Source organism: Mizuhopecten yessoensis, unplaced genomic scaffold, assembly GCF_002113885.1.
Source record: "Mizuhopecten yessoensis strain PY_sf001 unplaced genomic scaffold, ASM211388v2 scaffold11161, whole genome shotgun sequence".
Classification (NCBI taxonomy): Eukaryota; Metazoa; Mollusca; class Bivalvia; order Pectinida; family Pectinidae; genus Mizuhopecten; species Mizuhopecten yessoensis.
Window position 1 is genome coordinate 242,698 of NW_018408910.1, and position 15,067 is coordinate 257,764.

A 15,067-nucleotide genomic window follows, 5' to 3' on the forward strand; every position below is an offset into this window, starting at 1 on the left:
GTTTTCTCTTCCAAATATACTATAGTATTAGCCCTGGCGAATGTAATGTCTGTTTTCTCTTCCAAAGAAACAAGTATTAGCTCTGGCGAATGTAATGTCTGTTTTTTCTTCCAAAGATATTAGTATTAGCCCTGGCGAATGTAATGTCTGTTTTCTCTTCCAAAGATACTATTATTAGCCCTGTCGAATGTAATGTCTGTTTTCTCCTCCAACGATACTAGTATTAGCCCTGGCGAATGTAATGTCTGTTTTCTCTTCCAAAGATACTAGTATTAGCCTTGGCGAATGTAATGTCTATTTTCTCTTCCAAAGATACTAGTATTAGCCCTGGCGAATGTAATGTCTATTTTCTCTTCAAAAGAAACTTTAGTATTAGCCTGGCGAATGTAATGTCTGTTTTCTCTTCCAAAGATACTATAGTATTAGCCCTGGCGAATGTAATGTCTGTTTTCTCTTCCAAAGAAACAAGTATTAGCTCTGGCGAATGTAATGTCAGTTTTTTCTTCCAAAGATATTAGTATTTGTCGTGGCGAATGTAATGTCTCTTTTTTCTTCCAAAGATACTAGTATTAGTCCTGGCGAATGTAATGTCTGTTTTCTCTTACAAAGAAACTAGTATTAGCCCTGCCGAATGTAATGTCTGTTTTCTCTTCCAAAGATACTAATATTAGCCCTGGCGAATGTAATGCCTGTTTTCTCTTCCAAATATACTATAGTATTAGCCCTGGCGCATGTAATGTCTGTTTTCTCTTCCAAAGAAACTAGTATTAGCCCTGGTGAATGTAATGTCTATTTTCTCTTCCAAAAATACTATAGTATTAGCCCTGGCGAATGTAATGTCTGTTTTCTCTTCTAAAGATACTAGTATTAGCCCTGGCAAATGTAATGTCCTTTTTCTCTTCCAAACATATTAGTATTAGCCCTGGCGAATGTAATGTCTGTTTTCTCTTCAAAAGATACTAGTATTAGCCCTTGCGAATGTAATGTCTGTTTTCTCTTCAAAGGATACTAGTATTAGCCCTTGCGAATGTAATGTCTGTTTTCTCTTCCAAAGATACTAGCATTAATCCTTGTGAATGTAATGTCTGTTTTCACTTCCAACGATACTAGAATTAGCCCTGGTGAATGTAATGTCTGTTTTCTATTCCAAAGAAACTAGTATTAGCCCTTGCGAATGTAATGTCTGTTTTCTCTTCCAAAGATACTAGCATTAATCCTTGTGAATGTAATGTCTGTTTTCACTTCCAACGATACTAGCATTAGCCCTGGTGAATGTAATGTCTGTTTTCTCTTCCAAAGATACTAGTATTAGCCCTGGCGAAAATTTTCGCACTAATATTTGCAATTGTCAAGTCTCGGTGTTCTCCCAGTAAAGTTCTTAGTACATATTTTATGCAACACTGAAGTTCGAACAAGGTGTCTTATGTACACTTCCAGTCACTGTTTGTTTCCGTCTTGGAATTCTAGGTGTAATCTAGGTGTACTAAGATCTACTCTGATTGGTCGTTATTGCCTTCGTGGGTGTGGAAATGATATGTTGATTGGTCATGCGTTCTAATACCTCCAATAGAAAGTTTAAATACGGGCTAAAAATAATTCCCTTTTTATTTTTCGTAGATGGCGACAAAATTGAACGAAACTTAATGAACACATGTTTTTATAATGTACTGTTACAAAGATTACTTGTTGCTGCGTTTTTGTCATATTTTACAAAATTTCCTATTTTACGACTACATATAGTTGTTTAATACTGATGTGTAAAAGTACTAGTTAGTCTTTAAAATTTCTGACATACCGTAATACTGTACCACCCACAGGAGTGTGTCTCTCTACTTTCACTTTCTGCAATTCCCCCACTTTTCTTGAACTATATTTAAAAAGGATTCACCTCCTAAAGTCAAAAACAAAAGTGAGAGAGATCTGTAAAAAATATTCCATAACTACTCATTTAAATTCATTAGAAGACTGACAACACATCGATTGGCATACGTAATACAAAAACAAAAATTGTTCTTGTAAATATACTGATTTACGTTTTCTGCTGTCTATTTTATGAGTTGATAACTATACACCGGTAAATAGAAATATCATAAACACTTTCTCGCTATAAAATTGTAATGGGAGATAAGAAAAAGTCAATTTTAGGTTTCTTATCGTAAGCAGATGCAATGAAACGACCCACCATTGTGAGAAGGAGTCGGCCAAATCATGTCAATTGCACAAAACACACGCTTTAAAAATGAAATTAAAGTATTGTGGAGTGCGCATGCGCAATAGGACACATCTGTTCATACAAATGTACATTGTAAAACCGCTTTCAAACTCAGATTCTGTACTACTCAATCATCAAATCGATGTTTAATAGATGTAAGCTAGTTACAACAACGGTAAAAGAAATATTTGTCAAGGTCCAAATACCATTGGTCACTTACAGGTCAGACTCATTATGTGGATCGGTAAAACCCGCCGACAGGTTACCGTAAGCAGAATACGCCGAGTAAGACCAAGAAAGGCAACTGAAGGTAAACTATTTTTTCAATTCTCTACTTAATACCATATGAGTAAGCTAAGGGTTTTAATGGCGTATACATGAACGCTGAAAGCTTACTGTGCTCAACATACAGGTATAGCTAACGAACTGTGAACACCGCCATCACCGGAACAGCAAAGAACTGTCTAATTAACAGCGCGGGGAAGGTAGTGATGTTGTGATCCAAGGCCTCGAGATTGCAGTGTCTGGGGCTATTAGATCCCAGTTCCTCTGTCGGAGCATCGAGGCTAGAACTGTAATCACCATTTGTACAAACCATTCCTCTAACTCTGAAATAAATGTTAGAGTTCGGAAGAAATCACCATCAAAAACATTTTACAGTGTTATTTTAGATGCAAATCATTTCGCAAAGATAATAAAAGACTAGCAGCAGACCACCTGCCGAACTCTGTCGCTAGTAGTATGTGTTTAAAACATATTACAAACATCTTAGCGATACCGAATTATTCCACCTTTGAATTGATTGAAGAGGTATTATATACGTGGGTAACCATGGTTAGTTTAACGGGTTTAACTCCAATTTCTATAACGTCTTTTTTCACCTTCTGAAATCGAACAGGTTATACCTTTGTTTACATGCATTTTGTCTTTAGATTGATTCACATTCCGACACAATCAGCTTCCACTGAAAATTTAAATGAATATTTGAAATATTCGATATAAAATTTGTGGAAAATGTTGCGAGCAGCTTTGCTCTGTTCTAACTTTATTAGTCAGCATGAATTACCAATTGCCCTTCACTGACTAATGTTATTCTTTTTCGTGCCTTTTACGAACCGACAACATGTCACTCGGTCGGTGTGATGCAATGGTCACCAAGGTGGCATTGTACGTTTTATTGTAAGAATTATGTTCGTGATAGATGTCGGCTGATGACACACGTGGTTTCTAAAGGTACATGTTAATGAATACTATGGATAAGTTCTATGGTAGTCATCGTGATTTTGTAAAGATATATGCCATTTGTTTGTGTATTATAAAGGTCGGTGTTTTTATTATGATCATTAGTGCTGTTTCGTTGTCAGTACCCCTGTTCTCGAGATTAGGACGTATCATTACTTAGATTTGGCCAAGATTTATATGGCGGGTGTAATCGATGAAGCAGAGGACGCTTAACCTTCCGGAACATTTGATCTTTTCCTCCTGGTACTTTTTTAAGTTCGAATTTCATTTCTGTTCGATTCCCTTCCTACATTATGCTTATATTATGTCATGTAACTCCGGGCCTTGTTCTGTTTACTGCTTTACCAGGGAAATTATATGAATTATTTCATAATTATTCATGTCACTATAAAGAGGCATGCATCATTGAATTTCCGTGTCACAGCAATGAAGAATAAATCCTGAAGTAGCCATGTCATAGTTAGGTAGCACACACCCTTAATTGTATGTGACACAGTACGACACACAAATCCTATGTCTCTTCTTCATAGAAATTATAGACAGATGCATCATATATTCTTATTGGAAATAACTACGTGGCGGAATCGGAAATAACATGGTTGTCAAGCGAAAAGCGTCGTAATCATGAGATTGCTCCAACAGTCGTTAAAAATTGACCCTGGGTGAAGTTTAATTCAATCTGACACCGTCCTGTCCCGGATCTCCTGCTGTTGGCCCATCCCAGGACTGGAACCCAGACATATTGTATACAGATGTAATAATTACATGTATCAAGATTCTTTATGCACGATATACTGCATGTTTACCGCTCATTGATTAAATCTAATCACGTTTCACGAGGCCTGGAAAATGGCCCCATATCATCTCAAAGCACATCGGCTGTAATGACACGAGTTCACTTGGAGGCAGGGGAGGAATATGCGTTAGGGCACAGATAACTATCCCACCAATCTCAGCGAGCGTTGTAGACACGGAACCCCGAGCATGTACACTAATTGTACTATAGATCAATGCGCACTGTAATATGTATCGCTATAAATTACTGTAATTAATTTGAATACAACACTCAGTCCAGACCATGTCAGACCTAATTCAATATTAACAATAACTAGACAAGTTATTCTATGTTTCCAGGCTGATATGTGGTAAAATAAACTTATCACATTCGTTTATGGTATGTAACCCGTGTCATATCATCCATTGCACCGTCACAATAATTAGTATGATGATGTTATTAAGCAATGAAAAAGACACAGCAGGTTGTGTTTACTTAAATTTCAGTCTCAAAATTACAAGGTCTTGCGCAATGAAACATGCTTTAGTTCAGTATGTAGTAAACATGTATTTTCATGGAAAGGGCTTCAGCGTGTTTTAGAAATATCATATGCAATGAAAGAAAACCGTCAGTGAGCCTACATTCATCACACTCAAGACAAGTGTAAATATGTACCTGCCAAAATCATTTGTGATTTAGGAGACTTTGAAATATCGAAGTGGGGATCACGACGTCAATACAGTTATGACGTTACCATATGGTTACATTGTGGAAAGCTGCCATATTCAAGACGAAATCACATTTTAAAAACAGCATGATTAAAATGTCGTTTTGATGTCTAAATTAATGGAAAATAAAATTGTAAGTACTGAATTGCATTTTTTTCAGAGTAAAACGCGCATTTTTGTTTGTTTGTTCGTATTTATTTATTCCTACTCAGAATTACAAGACTATGATTCTGATCGCCTGTTTATGAGGTTGGATCAGAAACTTGTCTTTAAACGTTATCGATCCAATTAGGCCAATACTGACGTCACAAGTAACAGTTTGATACATTCATAAATTACTGTCGAAGGAATTTTGCCATCTTTGGTGTTTTGTTGACGAATCAGATGTACTTATCTTTCTATAAAAATTCTTGTAAAGGTATGTTCAGTTGTATAGTTTATTAAATTAGGTTGTTCATTTCGGGTGAATTTTGGTGAAAACTTTTCCGGGACAACGCAAAGTATGTGTACGTTACAGGGATTAACGGGGTAAATAAGGAAAGATTTTAAAGGTGGGATTTAAGCAATAACACAGCGTCTATAGTCTAATACTAGTTGACACAACCAATATGCCTTAAACAATATACAAACTATGCATGTTTTGAAATAATCAACCCCAAAATAATAGGCCCTATTTTCTAGGTAACTCTTTTTAATACATATGAAAGATAAAATGTGCCGCGGTGTCTTGTTTTTAAAAACATAAAAACAATAATACCAAATACTTTTCGTGGGAAAAATGTCCATTTCATAATAAAAACCTTCCAGGAATCTATATGAGTTGCTTCGGAAACTGTAATCAAGTTAATACCTGTTAGCATGATTTTAAACATGTCGCCTGTTTCTCTACAGGCGTGGCAGTATTTTAGCTATAACAATGCTTTCCTCCTTCGCTATGATACGCATCACGTGTGGCCCGAAGGCACGTGTATTGCAGCAGACAGAAGCAATCCTATCAGCTTTGTTACTTCTTCGCTGGTTATTACTGGGTTAGATTAAACATTACCAGGAACAGTCACGGCTTTTTAAATTCTCGTCTACAGAACGTGCAAATGTAGAATTAAGTGAAAACCTGGCGCATTCTGTGTGTGTGGCAATATGTTATTACTACAAATATCAATAATGTGTTTTCCTTCCATTGGGCTCCGGGAGCACAGGCCAAGAGTGCTAGATGAGATATGCCATTTCTCTTTTTTTCTAATTCGTTCTTGAATTTTCTGGTTTGCTGTCTAGTACAGACCAATAAAAGTATAAGGCATTAAAGTTAATATCCTTAACTCGCGTTTGCGTGTCGCCGCGTAATTACCTCGGGTGTATGGGTAACGTTGGGTGTCCGTGGGATCCGGGATCCCAAGAAAGTCAGCCGGTTGTTCGACGTTAATGGAGACATATAGAGTCTAGGATGTGTTGTGAAACCTGTACCTGCCATGCAATCATCTGTACTTTATGTCAGAATCAGACATGTTGCTGCATTTGAAATATACCACCAGTTCACCCTCCTATCGAAATTAAGATCGACATTTGGCAAAACTCATATCTACACCAATCTCTCGAGCGCAAGAGTTATTATCAACTGGTGGTGTCGCAGGGACGCTTTAGTAGTGATCCTTTGACCACTGGGAGCGGTTTGAAATATAAAACAATTAACAAAACCAGCGTATATCTACATCTGATAAGTAAGTCAGTAGAGATATCATTAATTGTCTGTACAAGTAATAGGGAAGGCAGTTCCGTTATTGATAAAAACAGTACGGTATAACTTAATTTGGTAATTCTGATAGCAAGTAAGACGTTTGGATAGTGGTTTGGTTTGGTTTAATATAGTTTAACGTCCTATTAACAGCTAAGGTCATTTAAGGACGTGCCTCCATGTGTGTAGTGTATGCGTGCTTGCGTGCGTGTATGCAGGAGACAGGGCATGTTGGTGTTCTTGCCTCCTTGTGATAGGGTTGATCTGATGCCGAATTTATAGTGCTATTTCACTAAAATGCCATGCTGAAGGCATCTTGCACAGTATTCCGCCCGGTCATATTATACTGAAAACGGATGAACCAGTTGTTGCCATTTCCCTAAATACTGAACGTTAAGCAGGGAATAGCAACTACAATTTTTAAGGACTTTGGTATGTCCCGGCCCTGGGACATAACCCATTGCCTTCCTCAATTGGATGAACGCTCAATATTCAAGCCAAAAGTGAGGTGTTGCCAAGCAAGGCACAAGGAAATTAACGGTAGTTAGAAGTAGAAAGAAAGATAAAGATGCCAAATATTGCAATGAGTGCAGCAGATTTATTTTGGTTGCCTTTGTGTTCCCAAATAAAGGACACCAAAGCTAATCCCGTATCCTGCAGGGGGTTCCGACATTAGTCGCCCCCTAAGATATATGCAGTGGGTAATAGCAGGTGTATTCTTTTCCCGATCCCCGACCTGCAGTGTTGGTTTGGGTAGTGATAAGGGTGAAAGTCGAAATGAAAGGTGTGGTGGGGGTAATGGTAAGAATGATTTGTGGTGAGGGTGATTAGGACTGTTTGGTGGTGAGAGTGATAGTTAGAATGTTTGGTTTTGAGGGTGATCTGTAGTAAGACTGTTTGTTGGTGAGGGTGATAGTAAAAGTGTTTGGTGTTGAGGGTGATAGTAAGAATATTTGGTGGTGATGGTGATGGTAAGGATGTTTGGTGGTGAGGGTGATGGTGAGATATTTGTTGGCGAGGGTGATAGCAAGAATGTTTTGTTGTGAGGGTGATAGTAAGAATTTTGATGGTGAGGGTAGGGTGATGGTGAGATATTTGTTGGCGAGGGTGATAGTAAGAATGTTTAGTGGTGAGGGTGATGGTAAGAATGTATGGTTGTGAGGGTGATGGTGAGATATTTGTTGGCGAGGGTGATAGTAAGAATGTTTAGTGGTGAGGGTGATGGTAAGAATGTTTGGTTGTGAGGATGATAGTAAGAATGTTTGGTGGTGATGGTGATATTAAGGATGTTAGTTGGTGAGGGTGATAGTAGGAATGTTTGATGGTAAGGGTGATGGCGAGATATTTGTTGGCGAGGGTGATAGTAAGAATGTTTGATGGTGAGGGTGATGGTGATATATTTGTTGGCGAGAGTGATAGTAAACATGCTTGATGGTGAGGGTGATGGCGAGATATTTGTTGGCGAGGGTGATGGTACGAATGTTTGGTGTTGAGGGTGATCGTGTGATATTTGTTGGCGAGGGTGATAGTAAGAATGTTTATTGGTGAGGGTTATGGTAAGAATGTTTGGTTGTGAGGCTGATAGTAAGAATGTTTGATGGTGAGGGTGATGGCGAGATATTGTTGGCGAGGGTGATAGTACGAATGTTTGGTGGTGAGGGTGATGGTGTAATATTTGTTGGCGAAGGTGATAGTAAGAATGTTTGGTGGTGAGGGTGATGGTGATATATTTGTTCGTGAGTGATAATAAAAATGTTTAGTGGTGAGAGTGATGGTAAGAATGTTTGGTTGTGAGGCTGCTAGTAAGAATGTTTGATGGTGAGGGTGATGGCGAAATATTGTTGGCGAGGGTGATAGTACGAATGTTTGGTGGTGAGGGTGATGGTAAGAATGTTTGGTGGTGAGGTTGATGGTGATATATTTGTTGGCGAGAGTGATAGTAAGAATGTTTATTAGTGAGGGTTATGGTAAGAATGTTTGGTTGTGAGGCTGATAGTAAGAATGTTTGATGGTGAGGGTGATGGCGAGATATTGTTGGCGAGGGTGATAGTACGAATGTTTGGTGGTGAGGGTGATGGTGTAATATTTGTTGGCGAAGGTGATAGTAAGAATGTTTGGTGGTGAGGTTGATGGTGATATATTTGTTCGTGAGTGATAATAAGAATGTTTAGTGGTGAGAGTGATGGTAAGAATGTTTGGTTGTGAGGGTGATAGTAAGAATGTTTGGTGGCGAGGGTGATGGTAAGAATGTTTGGTTGTGAGGGTGATGGTGAGATATTTGTTCGCGAGGGTGATAGTAAGAATGTTTGGTGGTGAGGGTGATGGTAAGAATGTTTGGTGGTGAGGGTGATGGTGATATATTTGTTGGCGAGAGTGATAGTAAGAATGTTTAGTCGTGTGGGTGATGGTAAGAATGTTTAGTGATGAGGGTGATGGTAAGAATGTTTAGTGGTGAGGGTGATGGAAGAATGTTTAGTGGTGAGGGTGATGGTAAGAATGTTTGGTTGTGAGGGTGATAGTAAGAATGTTTGATGGTGAGGGTGATGGCGATATATTTGTTGGCGAGGGTGATAGTAAGAATGTTTGGTGGTGAGGGTGATGGTGATATATTTGTTGCCGAGAGTGATAGTAAGAATGTTTAGTGGTGAGGGTGATGGTAAGAATGTTTGGTTGTGAGGGTGATAGTAAGAATGTTTGGTGGCGAGGGTGATGGTAAGAATTTTTGGTTGTGAGGGTGATGGTGAGATATTTGTTCGCGAGGGTGATAGTAAGAATGTTTGGTGGTGAGGGTGATGGTAAGAATGTTTGGTGGTGTGGGTGATGGTAAGAATGTTTGGTGGTGAGGGTGATGGAAGAATGTTTAGTGGTGAGGGTTATGGTAAGAATGTTTGGTTGTGAGGGTGATAGTAAGAATGTTTGATGGTGAGGGTGATGGCGAGATATTTGTTGGCGAGGATGATAGTACGAATGTTTGGTGGTGAGGGTGATGGTGTGATATTTGTTGGCGAGGGTGATAATAAAAATGTTTAGAGGTGAGGGTGATGGTAAGAATGTTTGGTTGTGAGGGTGATAGTAGGAATGTTTGGTGGCGAGGGTGATGGTAAGAATGTTTGGTTGTGATCAACTCAGATTAGTGATTTTATAAACATACAATTCGCCGGATTTTAATATACCTTGAATACCCCGCTTCAATAGAATTTGATACGGCGTTTTCCTGTATCATTTCCGCGCAAATCCTCGTCTTACAACGTAGCCTCCGTTTTAATTATCTCGGCACGGACGATGTTCCACTATGTCGTGTTATTGAGTGCATCAGTGAAAATATCTTATTAAAGTTTGTCTAATCTAGGCTAGCATATGAAAGAATCTGACGTCTGGTTTTAAATACTTCCTTTGATATCTGAGCCCCATATTAAACGAATATAAGACTTTGAGTTTGCGCTCTTAAGCATTACAAATAATAACCTTCGACCTTGTGCAAAGTAGTGCTAGAAGTTCGCAGTCAGATTGTGAGCAAATTCGCATCCAGCGTAGGGCTGAGTGCTGAGCGCATTTGAATGATATTTATATTCAGCAAAAACAGACAACAACAGTGAGTTAGACAACTCTTCGAGAAGTTTTTTACGTAAGTGAAATAAGACTTTGTCCCGGAAAGTTCACCGTTAGAGTAATAAGATTTGTCCAAGCTAGTTCTTAGTCAGACCAATGAGGATTTGTTAAGGATAGTTCTACGTCAGATAATTAAGACTTTGGCCTGGTTAGTTCTACGTCAAAGAAATAAGATTTTGTCCGACTAGATCTATTTCAGAGAAATTATATTTTGTCCAATCTAGTCCTATGTCAGAAAAATATGACTGTCCCAGCAAGTTCTACGTCAGAGAATAAATACTTTGTCCCTGATAGTTAAACGTCAGAGAAGTAAGACTTTGTCCTATATAGTTTTGGCTAGTTCTACGTGAAAGGAATAATAGTATCCCGCTTAGGTCTACGTCAGAAAAATATTACTTTGTTTCGGCTGGCCCTAGTTCAGAGAAACGAGACTTTGTCCTGGCTTTTCTACGTTAGAGAAATAAGTCTTTGTTTGGGCTAGTTCTACATAAGAGAAATGAGACTTTGTCCTGGCTAGTTCTACGTTAGAGAAATAAGACTTTGTCCCGGCCAGAAGTTCGTTAGAAAAATAAAACTTTGTCCCGGCTAGTTCTACGTTAAAGAAATATGACTTTGTTCCTGCTAGTTCTACATCAGAGAAATGAGACTTTGTCCAGGCAAGTTCTACGTTAGAGAAATGAGACTTTGTCCGGGCTAGTTCTACGTTAGAGATATGAGACTTTGTCCCGGCTAGTTCTAGGTCACAGATATAAGTCTTTGTCCCAGCTAGTTCTATGTCACATATTTAAGTCTTTGTCCCAGCTAGTTCTACGTCAGAGAAATGAGACTTTTTACTGGTTAGTTCTCCGTTAGAGGATTAATACTTTGTCCTTGCTAGTTCAATGCCAGAGAAATAAGGCTTTGTCCTGGACACTTCTACATCAGACAAAAAAAACTTTGTTCCTGATATTTCTTTGTCAAAGATATAAGACTATTTTTCTACATTAGATAAATACAATGTAAGACTTTGTCCGTGCCAGTTATGCGTCAGAGAAATATATTTTTTCCCGCTTAGGCCCATGTCAGAGAAATAAGACTTTGTTTCGGCTAGTCCTAACTACGAGAAATAAAACTTTGTCCCGGTTTGTTCTACGTCATACATAGAAGTTTTGTCCAGGCTAGTTCTACATCAGAGATATAAGTCTTTGTCCCTGCTAGTTCTACGTCACAGATATAAGTCTTTGTTCCAGCTAGTTCTACGTCAGAGAAATACGACGTTGTACTGGTTAGTTCTCAGTTAGAGGATTAATACATTGTCCCAGCTAGTTCTAGGTCACAGATATAAGTCTTTGTCCAAGCTAGTTCTACGTCACAGATATAAGTCTTTGTTCTAGCTAGTTCTACGTCAGAGAAATAAGACTTTGTACTGGTTAGTTCTCCGTTAGAGGATTAATACTTTGTCCTTGCTAGTTCAATGCCAGAGAAATAAGGATTTGTCCCGGACACTTCTACATCAGACAAAAAAGACTTTGTTCCGGATATTTCTTCGTCAGAGAAATAAGACTATTTTTCTACATTAGATAAATACAATGTAAGACTTTGTCCGAGCCAGTTATGCGTGAGAGAAATATATAGTTTTTCCAGCTTAGGCCCATGTCAGAGAAATAAGACTTTGTCTCGGCTAGTCCTAACTAGGAGAAATAAAACTTTTTCCCGGTTAGTTCTACGTCATACATAGAAGTCTTTGTCCGGACTAGTTCTACATCAGAGATATAAGTCTTTTTCCCAGCTAGTTCTACGTCAGAGAAATAAGTCTTTGTCCCAGCTAGTTCTACGTCAGAGAAATAAGTCTTTGTCCCAGCTAGTTCTACGTCAGAGAAATGAGACTTTGTCCCAGCTAGTTCTAGGTCACAGATATAAGTCTTTGTCCCAGCTAGTTCTACGTCACAGATATAAGTCTATGTCCCAGCTAGTTCTACGTCAGAGAAATAAGTCTTTGTCCCAGCTAGTTCTACGTCAGAGAAATAAGTCTTTGTCCCAGCTAGTTCTACGTCAGAGAAATGAGACTTTGTCCCAGCTAGTTCTAGGTCACAGATATAAGTCTTTGTCCCAGCTAGTTCTACGTCACAGATATAAGTCTATGTCCCAGCTAGTTCTACGTCAGAGAAATAAGTCTTTGTCCCAGCTAGTTCTACGTCAGAGAAATAAGTCTTTGTCCCAGCTAGTTCTACGTCAGAGAAATGAGACTTTGTCCCAGCTAGTTCTAGGTCACAGATATAAGTCTTTGTCCCAGCTAGTTCTACGTCACAGATATAAGTCTTTGTCCAAGCAAATTCTACGTCACAGATATAAGTCTTTGTCCCAGCTAGTTCTACGTCACAAATATAAGTCTTTGTCCCAGCTAGTTCTACGTCACAAATATAAGTCTTTGTCCCGGCTTGTTCTACGTCACAGATATAAGTCTTTGTCCCAGCTAGTTCTACGTCACAAATATAAGTCTTTGTTCCGGCTTGTTCTACGTCACAGATATAGATCTGTGTCCCACCTTCTTCTACGTCACAGATATAAATCTTTGTCTCAGATAGTTCTACGTCACAGATATAAGTCTGTGTCCCGGCTAGTTCTTGGTCACAGATATAAGTCTTTGTCCCAGCTAGTTCTACGTCACAGATATAAGTCTTTGTCCCAGCTAGTTCTACGTCAGAGAAATAAGACTTTGTACTGGTTAGTTCTCCGTTAGAGGATTAATACTTTGTCCTTGCTAGTTCAATGCCAGAGAAATAAGGATTTGTCCCGGACACTTCTACATCAGACAAAAAAGACTTTGTTCCGGATATTTCTTCGTCAGCGAAATAAGACTTTTTTCAAACTATTTTTCTACATTAGATAAATACAAAGTAAGACTTTGTCCGAGCCAGTTATGCGTCAGAAAAATATAATTTTTCCCGCTTAGGCCCATGTCAGAGAAATAAGACTTTGTCTCGGCTAGTCCTAACTACGAGATAAAACTTTGTCCCGGTTAGTTCTACGTCATACATAAAAGTCTTTGTCCGGGCTAGTTCTACATCAGAGATAGAAGCTTTTGTTCCTGCTAGTCCTTCTTTGGAGAAATGAGACTTTGTCCCAGCTAGTTCTACGTCACAAATATAAGTCTTTGTCTCAGATAGTTCTATGTCACAGATATAAGTATTTGTCCCGGCTAGTTCTACGTCACAGATATAAATTTTTGTCCCAGCTAGTTCTACGACAAAGATATAAGTCTTTGTCCCAGCTAGTTCTAGGTCACAGATATAAGTCTTTGTCCCAGCTAGTTCTAGGTCACAGATATAAGTCTTTGTCCCAGCTAGTTCTACGTCACAGATATAAGTCTTTGTCCCAGCTAGTTTTACGTCAGAGAAATAAGACTTTGTGTTGGTTAGTTCTCCGTTAGAGGATTAATACTTTGTCTTGGTAGTTCAATGTCAGAGAAATATAATTTTTCCCGCTAAGGCCCATGTCAGAGAAATAAGAATTTGTCTCGGCTACTTCTTCGTCAGAAAAATATGACTATCATGCTTAGCCCTACGTCATAGAAATAAGATTTTGACCCGGCTAGTTCTTTGCCAGAGTAATCAGACTTTTCTCCGCTTAGCCATACGCGAGGAATAAGTCTTTGTCCCGGCTAGTTTCACGTCAGAGAAATAGGACTTTGTCCCGGCTACATGTAGTTTTACGTCAGCGATAACAGACATTGACACAAAAGGTTCTACGTCAGAAAAATGACTTTCCATAAAAAGGTTGTAAGTTAGAGAGAAACAACATTCGTTCCGGCTCATCCTGCGTCAGAAGAGTAAGACTTTGGTTCAACAGCTTCTACGTCATCTAAACAAGACTTTAGTTCAGTAAATCAAGGATTCACATGCGCGTGTACCCGACAGTCGCAAATAATCATTACAAGTGTCTTTTACAAACATCGGACAAACATTTTATGTATTGACTTCTTCCAGCAAAATGGAAAGTTTGACAGTTTGTCTGTTACGCATTGCAAAGGATTAGTATTGAACGGTTTTACGACTTACAGCTAGATTTTGTCCTTGGCTGTGATATACAATTGTACAATTCAATAACAGTTTTCGATCATACCAGTTGAATCTCCCGACTTGTAATTGAAGTTGCATGGCATCCGAATATTGCTTTTCCCTGATCACACTGAGGAATTGCAGTTTGGAAGTCATTCCTTCTTTAAAGACAAGGGTTTATTACACTAAGTTTGTTTACACATTGACGTTAAAACAGATTACCTGTAGCCGTATAGTAATTTATACCTAACCGTTAAAGACTGTAATACCCTAGACTGAATTAAAGGAATATTTCTATTGTTGAGATGTCGTTGTGTTTATTACTTAACCACAATGAATGTGACAATAACACATGTGTTACGACCGCTTTGGTAATACCGGTACGTCCCATCCCGTATACTTAAAGGTCGCTCCTAACCAGTAAATCTATAACGGCTTTAATTTGCGTATGTTATCTTGTAGGGCTACATTTCCCAAGAAACATTTACATGATCTTAGGATAGAGAACGCTCATGAGTATGTTATAAAGGCGCTAATCTTCGCGGATATAAAAATTAACATTTATTTCGCGGGGTCTTTATTTCGCAAATCATTTGCAGATTAATATATGATTGTGTTTTATCGATTTCATAGATATCTTAAATATGTTTCCATTCCAATTTACAATGATACAAAAAGTCTGAAAGTTTTTATTTGATCGAGATGTTGCCGGCTTTTGTTCATACCGAAAATATA